The sequence below is a fragment of the Seriola lalandi genome, unplaced genomic scaffold (assembly GCF_002814215.2).
Source record: "Seriola lalandi dorsalis isolate HSWRI2012SDOR001 ecotype SW California unplaced genomic scaffold, Sedor1 jcf7180002054981, whole genome shotgun sequence".
Classification (NCBI taxonomy): Eukaryota; Metazoa; Chordata; class Actinopteri; order Carangiformes; family Carangidae; genus Seriola; species Seriola lalandi.
The window spans coordinates 1,631,697-1,639,096 of NW_019525661.1; the positions used below are offsets into that span (position 1 = coordinate 1,631,697).

Below are 7,400 nucleotides of genomic sequence, written 5' to 3' on the forward strand. Positions count from 1 at the left end.
CATTATAATACATTTTGATCAACATGACATAAGCAACTGATAATGTAGGAAACAGCAGAGAATTGTACATAATCATTTGCATGATGAACCAAAGCATTTGCAACTTGTTCAAAGAAATGAAAAACTGCTTTCTTGATGTGTACAAGTGACACAATGAAGTAGTTTTGAGAATTTCAATTCTGATCTGAGAAATGTACCAAAGTGACTGAGAAAAACTGTAAAAACTTGTCACTTATATTTCAATATTTCAATATCTTCGTTCACCTTTGTGTTTTTCCTACTGAATTTGTCATTTTTAACAGTTTAACCAAGTGCTACACATGTTCAGCATCAGCATAACCTCAGCTAATAATAAATGTCACTCAATAAAGACTTCAGTACAGTATAATAGAGGTTAATATCCCATAAAACAAAAAAAAAAGAACCTTGAATTGTAATTATTTGTTTGATGTAGAGGTGATTTGAAGTTTCTATCTTTATCTGTTCATGAGATGCTCTTTCTCTGGAGCAGTATTTATGGGTGCTTTTTGTCTGGTCCTTGAAAAATGAGCTCCAAATCCTCCGCTGCACTAAATATGTGACTGTCACATCCTTCTGTCTTTATTCTCTCACTTTAATAAACTCTAAACAACTTCTCCTCACTTTGATATCAGAGTAAAACAGCACTGTTCCCATCCAGTCTCGTTATAAACAAAAATCCTCTATACAGAAGATACCACATTACAGGCTGCGCCAATGGCATGAAATGTTCTCCTAAGTGGACATTGTTTTCTAACCCTCCCCTCAAACCAAGGCGACTGGCATGAAATGTAACAATAGCTTATATTAAAATCAATCCATATATGTTTTTCTTGTTATACAGCCTGTTGCTGCACAAAGCTTGGGCCTGCCAAAGGAATACAACAATCGTCGACACAACACTGACACAGTACAAATTTGCACCTTTTTGTCCCTGTTTTTTTTTTTTATCTACTAACAACATCCGATCAGCCCAGTACAGAGTCATGTCAGTTTAATAGGCTAATAAATCTGTTTTAGCAATTGTTAAGCAATGAAACACGTTTAATTTAAGTTATAAAGTTTAATCCACGGTTTTTTGTATAAGTAAGTCAATCCAAAAGTAACTGGTTATCTGGTTATTGTTTGGCAAACGATGTTGGAAGTTGATAGATGTTACGAGAGTATGTTACTGAGACAGAGGCAGGTCTCCACTAAAGTTAATTTTCTCCTGATCTGCTGATCTGAAAAATGTCATTTTGATGTCAGAATGCCCTGAAGACGTGGGGCTTGTGAGAACTGGGTCCAATATTTATTTCGGTGACTATGGAGCGAAAGAATCTGTTATACTCTGTGATCTCGTTCACTTCGCCAATTGGAATGAATACACTCAGACAGAGAATGTGAAATTTGGAAGCGTATATGCTCCCAGAGGCTTAAGAGGGTTAAAACAAACAAAGTATGCACTGCAGGGCATTATTCCCCAACAAAAAGTAACCCAGTCTCTGGTATTCTGTGTTTTACAGTCCGATATATATTCTCTCCAAAATAAAGCTCCGCTCCAAGTGCTTGAGCACGGCAGTAGTACTGCTGTGATAAGCCATTTCTAACTTGCAGAGCTTGCAGAGCACCATGTTCTTCGGTCCCTGCTTAAAATACTCCCGCACTTTAGCTGATCAGGAGTGAAGTTTTTTCTACTGCTTGCTCTTTGGTAGAGTCCATGCTCTGACTGGGCACAGCTGTCTTACTTCCTCCTTGCAACGCGTTGACGCACGGTACGTAAATCGACGTAGTTGCGTGATCGATTACGTTGACAAAAGAAACAAAAGGATAGTATGAATGTCAGAAAAAAAACACTGCAGCTAACATTTGTTCAGCTTGTTTTTCTGATAATTTATGATCCAGATGTTATAAAAGATTTTTACTGGCAGCCAAATTATAATTTAAAACAAACAGACGAGGAGCAGAATGCACCAGCTGGGCGTAAAAAAGTAGGTCTTAATTTTTACGGCCATCTTACACCTGACTTTGTGATTTGAATTTACACTGAATGCACCAAACCTGATTCACCACAGACGTAGCTGTGCCTGGTCTTACGATGCACATTCACGTGAATACACGTGAAATGGTGATTGTTGCTAGGCAACTCGGTTCAGTCTAACATCTACCTTCAAACAAGCTCCTTTAAACAAGCTGGAAGAGATTGTAGATAGATGGAAAACCAAAAGATAGACAATTAATTTTACTGATGTACATCGACCATATCACCCACAGTAGTTTAAAAGGCTCTGTTTGCATAAAATCAGAGAACAATCAGCAGCTGCAGGACGGGGGAGAGAGCTGCGTTTCCGTCCCATGCTGTTCGGTTTAATCTCAAACATGACGTCTGCCACAGTGAAACCTCTCTATCAGCTGATAGAACAGACGTCTAGTGGGTTTGTCCAATCACAGACTTACCGCCCTTTAATTATTTATTTTGTGAACAAGACAGGCTGCTATCGTTGTTTTTCTTCTTGGTTGTGTGATCAATATTATAATATATAATATCCATATAACTTTCCAACTTATAGCTGCTCCATACTAGATGTAGTATTTACACACAGGCCCAACACATAGGGGCTTAGTTGGTCATAACTTTCAGTTCAAAGTTAGACGTAGCATTACAGCCAGGTGTACAGTATGTCCAGCTGGTGCACTCCACTGCAGGGTTTTAAAACCAGGAGGAACATCGAACAATTCAATTTCACATAAAAAAAAATCAGTGTTTCTCTCGCACTGATAGGTGGACACAGGCAGTTTCAGAGCAGCTGGTAAAGTATGCGCAGCTTGTTTCTTTGATAATTTAAAGTCCAAACATCTGAAATCCTTCATCCCGTTAAAATATATAGTTAAAAACAACCAACCACATTAAATGTGGCTTAAAACTGAATAATAAGTAAATTTTGACTGTTTCAGCCAAACACAAACCTGATGCATGTGCAAAAATAATATAAGACCCTTGGCAGGTGACTTGGTTTCAAGCTGGGTGTCCCGAGTCCCAGCAAACATAAAACACTAAAATGTCACCACAATGAAAATAATAATTATAAGTACACTTATAGTATACAGAGATGTTTATCATGGTCTGTCTGCTCATTAATACTAAATCCAGTATAAAACATAAACACTGCAGCATGTGTCTATCAATGTGTCATTGTCTAGGCTGTTACTAGTCTGTGAGTCATAGGCAAGCATTATAGGCTATGATGCTTGTAGCTCTTTCTCTGTCTGACCTATCAGGATGCTCAAAATGAGTTCCCATGTCAGACTGGCAGTCAGTCTGTTATAAAGAGCTCCAGGCTTACTCCTCAATTGGTAAGGTACCCAACAATGTAAAATGCTTTGTTCATGGCGTCCATGTAGATGAAATAATTAGTCCCCATCCTGATGAAAATGTCCGTGAAGCATGAATAAGTGGTGTTGTCATTTTTAGACATTTTAATGTGGAAATGTTACATATTATACCATTTACTGATGCCAAAACTACAAAAGCAAGACCCAGGTTGATGAAAGTGAATTTCCCTTTAATGATACCCCTCTCGTACGAGTGAAAGCCAGGTGACAGGTCAAAGGTATAAGGGCATTAAGATTGAACATATGTTCAGCTCTGTCTCAAGTTTCTAGACATCCTCTCCTTCTTAGATCAGATTTGTATATAATTTCTAACAAGTAGGATATTTCAGTCTTATTTTGAAACCCAGAAATCTCAGAACACTTCATTAAATAATAACACCCTAACCCTCACCCTCAAAATGAAAACAACACATAAAATTAAAGAGATTTAAGTTGTAATTTCTCAAAGATATACTGTATATTTTTTGGAAGAATGTATCAAGCAATTTACAGTTTTATATCAATGCTAGTGACCAATGATTTCTTCACGTTCTTTGTTCAAAAGTTGAAGCAAAATGCAAGTTAACAAGATGCTGATTTGAAGTTCATGAATTACAATATGCATTGGTTTTATAACGGTTTTCTTTGCATGTGACTTTTCAGTGTAGAATCAGTGAACAGCTGTGTATAAGAGGCCTATAACACAGTGTGTCATTTTATGCCCTTGGACAGAAATAAAAATATTTCTGGCAGCTTGAAGTAAAAATCCAGCCAATACAGCAGACAACACAGAACAAGACACACAAGCAGGAAACCAGAGAGATCAAAGCCACAGTGAGTCAGGAAAGGGCACAGGAAGAACAGGTAGACGTGACAAAGCAGTGAGAGATGATTAGAGCAGAGAAGCACAGGAAAGTAATAACACATCTAATACAGACGGCGCACGTCACACATCATCAGCACAGTTCTGTCTAGTCATGAGATGCAAAGTGCAGAGGATCACTATCCATGACCCGCTGAACCCTCAGTGCCATCATCCAATGCAGATTAGCTTTCAATTATATCACAGGAAGTTTGCCTCACATCGCATGAGCACAAACAACAACCACTCCTCCAACCTGAGCAACCATCAACCCTCTGATACGACCCATAGCAGTGTTACCTGGAATCACTACCTACCTTCATCGCCATGGTTACTATAATAATGGTCATGGCTGGGTTAGGTTTAACATGGTGACTTAAGTGCACTTCCACAGCGATCTTTGTTGTCATGGTTATAATATAAACAACTAATTTCACATGGGAATTGAACAGCGCTCTCCTGTCTCATATTCATCCGTCCACCACAACCTCCTCTTTATACTAAGTCACCACACCTTTCCCTTTGCTCCTGTCATAATTACTACAACCACTAGATGTTGCCTAGCAACAAAACCTAACTATGGGTTATAATAACCTTCTGCAAAGACGACCTGTTGGCAGTCCCAAGCACAGACAAAGTAACAGAAATTAAAATCCAGATATACTGTATTCTCTGTTTTACGTCATCTGCTACATCATATACTTCTTCAACTAACTGTGATGTAATGATCACAGTATTGTTCATAAACATGTATAATGCACCAAAGGACACAACACATATAAAAGCACAAAAATAGGAAAGGCGAAATCAAGAAATGTAGCGATTTATGGATGTAAGACAATGTATATCGTATTTTAGTAGAGAAAAGGGACAGTTTTACAGGTTATATTCTAGTTTGATATTAGAGAGAGCCGTCAAATATAATGAATACATGTAACAGATAATTGCACTTGCAGTATTTAGATGTTTTTACTGTGAAACACTTTTCATTAATAATGCAAAAGACACTTAAGACGTATGAGTAAAATTTCAATTAAATGTCTTATAATAAGCTTTTACAGTGAAATTATACTGTGAAAATTTACAGAATTACTCTGGTGACCACCACTGACAGTTTTTTTTTGTACATAAAAAAAATGTAATACATTTTTTTTAAATTGGCAACAGCAACTTCATTGTTGTGTCTAATTAGAAGCACCAATTGCAATGTGACACTTATTAATCACACACACACGCATACACATCTAAACTCATCTGGTATAGTTGAGTATTTTTCATTGTATTTATTCATTATTCATGATCTTTGTAACTCCAGAGCTGACTCCCACTGCAGCAGCACCAAGCACACAAATACAAACAGGGACATGCACACACACAGCTGACGGCCTGTCACAGCTCCAAGCTGTTATTCACAGAGGAGCTGCTTCTGCTCCCATGATGGGAATTAACAAACGCTACAAGGAATTAGTGTTTCTTGGCACTGTACAAATTAACTTGTTCTGCTCTGTCTCTTTGCGATGCATGCAGCTCCTTGATATGACTCCATTTGGGTGCTCTTTGTGTGTGCGTGTGTCAGTGTGTGTGAAGGAGAGAAAGAAAGACAGTTTGTGTGTGTGTGTGTGTGTGTGTGTGTGTGTGTGTGTGTGTGTGTCTCTGTGGATTAACAGAAATTAGGCATGGCAAAGCCCGATGTCAGACGAATTTCTCTGGGTGATTTCGTCCAGACAGAAACAATGTAAGGAGGGGAGACACAGCAGATGCGCGTGCGCGCACACACACACACACACACACACACACACACATTTACAGATGCACAACACATATACAAAACATATGCACATGCAGCCTGTCAGGTATCCCAGTAGCCCACTCCACAGATTAAAAGATCCTTTTTTTTCTGTCTTATTATGTCATTTCTCTCTTTTTCTTCAAGTCCATCATTTCCCATCTTACACATGCACTCACATTTCAGCACACGGAAACACACACACACACACACACACACACACACACACACACACACACTCAGTTCAGTTCAGTGTGTTGTAGTGGCTGGTTCACAATAACATGTATAGGATGATATAATAAGGTAACTGAGTTGAAATGTAACATGTAAATATTTGCTAATTCAGAAATTATTAATTATTATTACATTATGACTCAGTACTCATGGGTTGGACCACCCCTTCATTTTGATGTAAACTACACACCTGTAAAGTTTTGTGACTGTATTTTGCACGATTGTGATGCTGATACATAAACACCTGTGAAATGACTCAAAGCACCTCAGGGCTAACACTCATGAAGTGAACACAAACAGTGCCCCAAAGATATTATAAAATAAAGTACCTTCAAGCTCAGAGTCAGCAATGTACTCAGGCTTCTGGTCTTCATGTACGCCTTCTATTAATCTGAGCACATTCATCTTGCAAGAATCCAACATTGACTGTCAGCAGCTTCCATTTCAAGTCACGCACTTCAATCTGTCCACTATTACCTTCTGAAATCATTCCTAATCTCTGCTCAGAGCTACATCAACCACTGCTAGCATAACATGCCCGAATCACTGAGTGAACTCTTAGCAGTCATGTTGCATTATGGGCAATGTAGGCTCCAGGCTTTGACAAGCAAAAACGCAGTGTGGTATGAAAAGGACATTGGCCCTCATTTATCAAACGAACGTACGGCAGAAAACCGTGCGTACGACCGTTTCCACGCAAGCTTCGGCATTTATCAATTTGGACGTGAGCGGAAGCTACGATCAGATCTCACGTCAGGTCTGAGCTCGTGTACGCAAATCTGAATCTGAGCAAATCTGGCTGAGTCTGAAAATAATTATTAAACAAACCTCAGCTGTCATTAGCATAAACAGTCACATATTTAGAACAGATCAAAAACGGATTCTTAAAACGGATAAAGCAAGATAAAAAAAATTTGAATTTTAAAAAAGCCCACGTTTTTTACTGATACCACTTTTTTGTACATTAAAACAATATGAGAGGCTAAATAGCCTAACATGACATCTAATTTTTGCACATTAAAATTTGAAATAATAATAAATACAAGCAGAAATGTGTGTTTGCAAATTAACTCATGGCAAAATTGTGTAATTGTTTTTTGTTTTTTCCGATGGGTGTGACACAACTGGAACAACAATTAAAAGCATCTG

At 38.2% G+C, this 7,400-nt stretch overlaps 1 protein-coding gene across 1 annotated transcript in view; it reads right to left on the bottom strand.

The window, feature by feature from the left end:
* LOC111648391 (general transcription factor II-I repeat domain-containing protein 2-like) overlaps positions 1 to 7,400 on the bottom strand; it is a 27,460-nt gene that overhangs the window by 9,388 nt on the left and 10,672 nt on the right. The window lies entirely within an intron of this gene.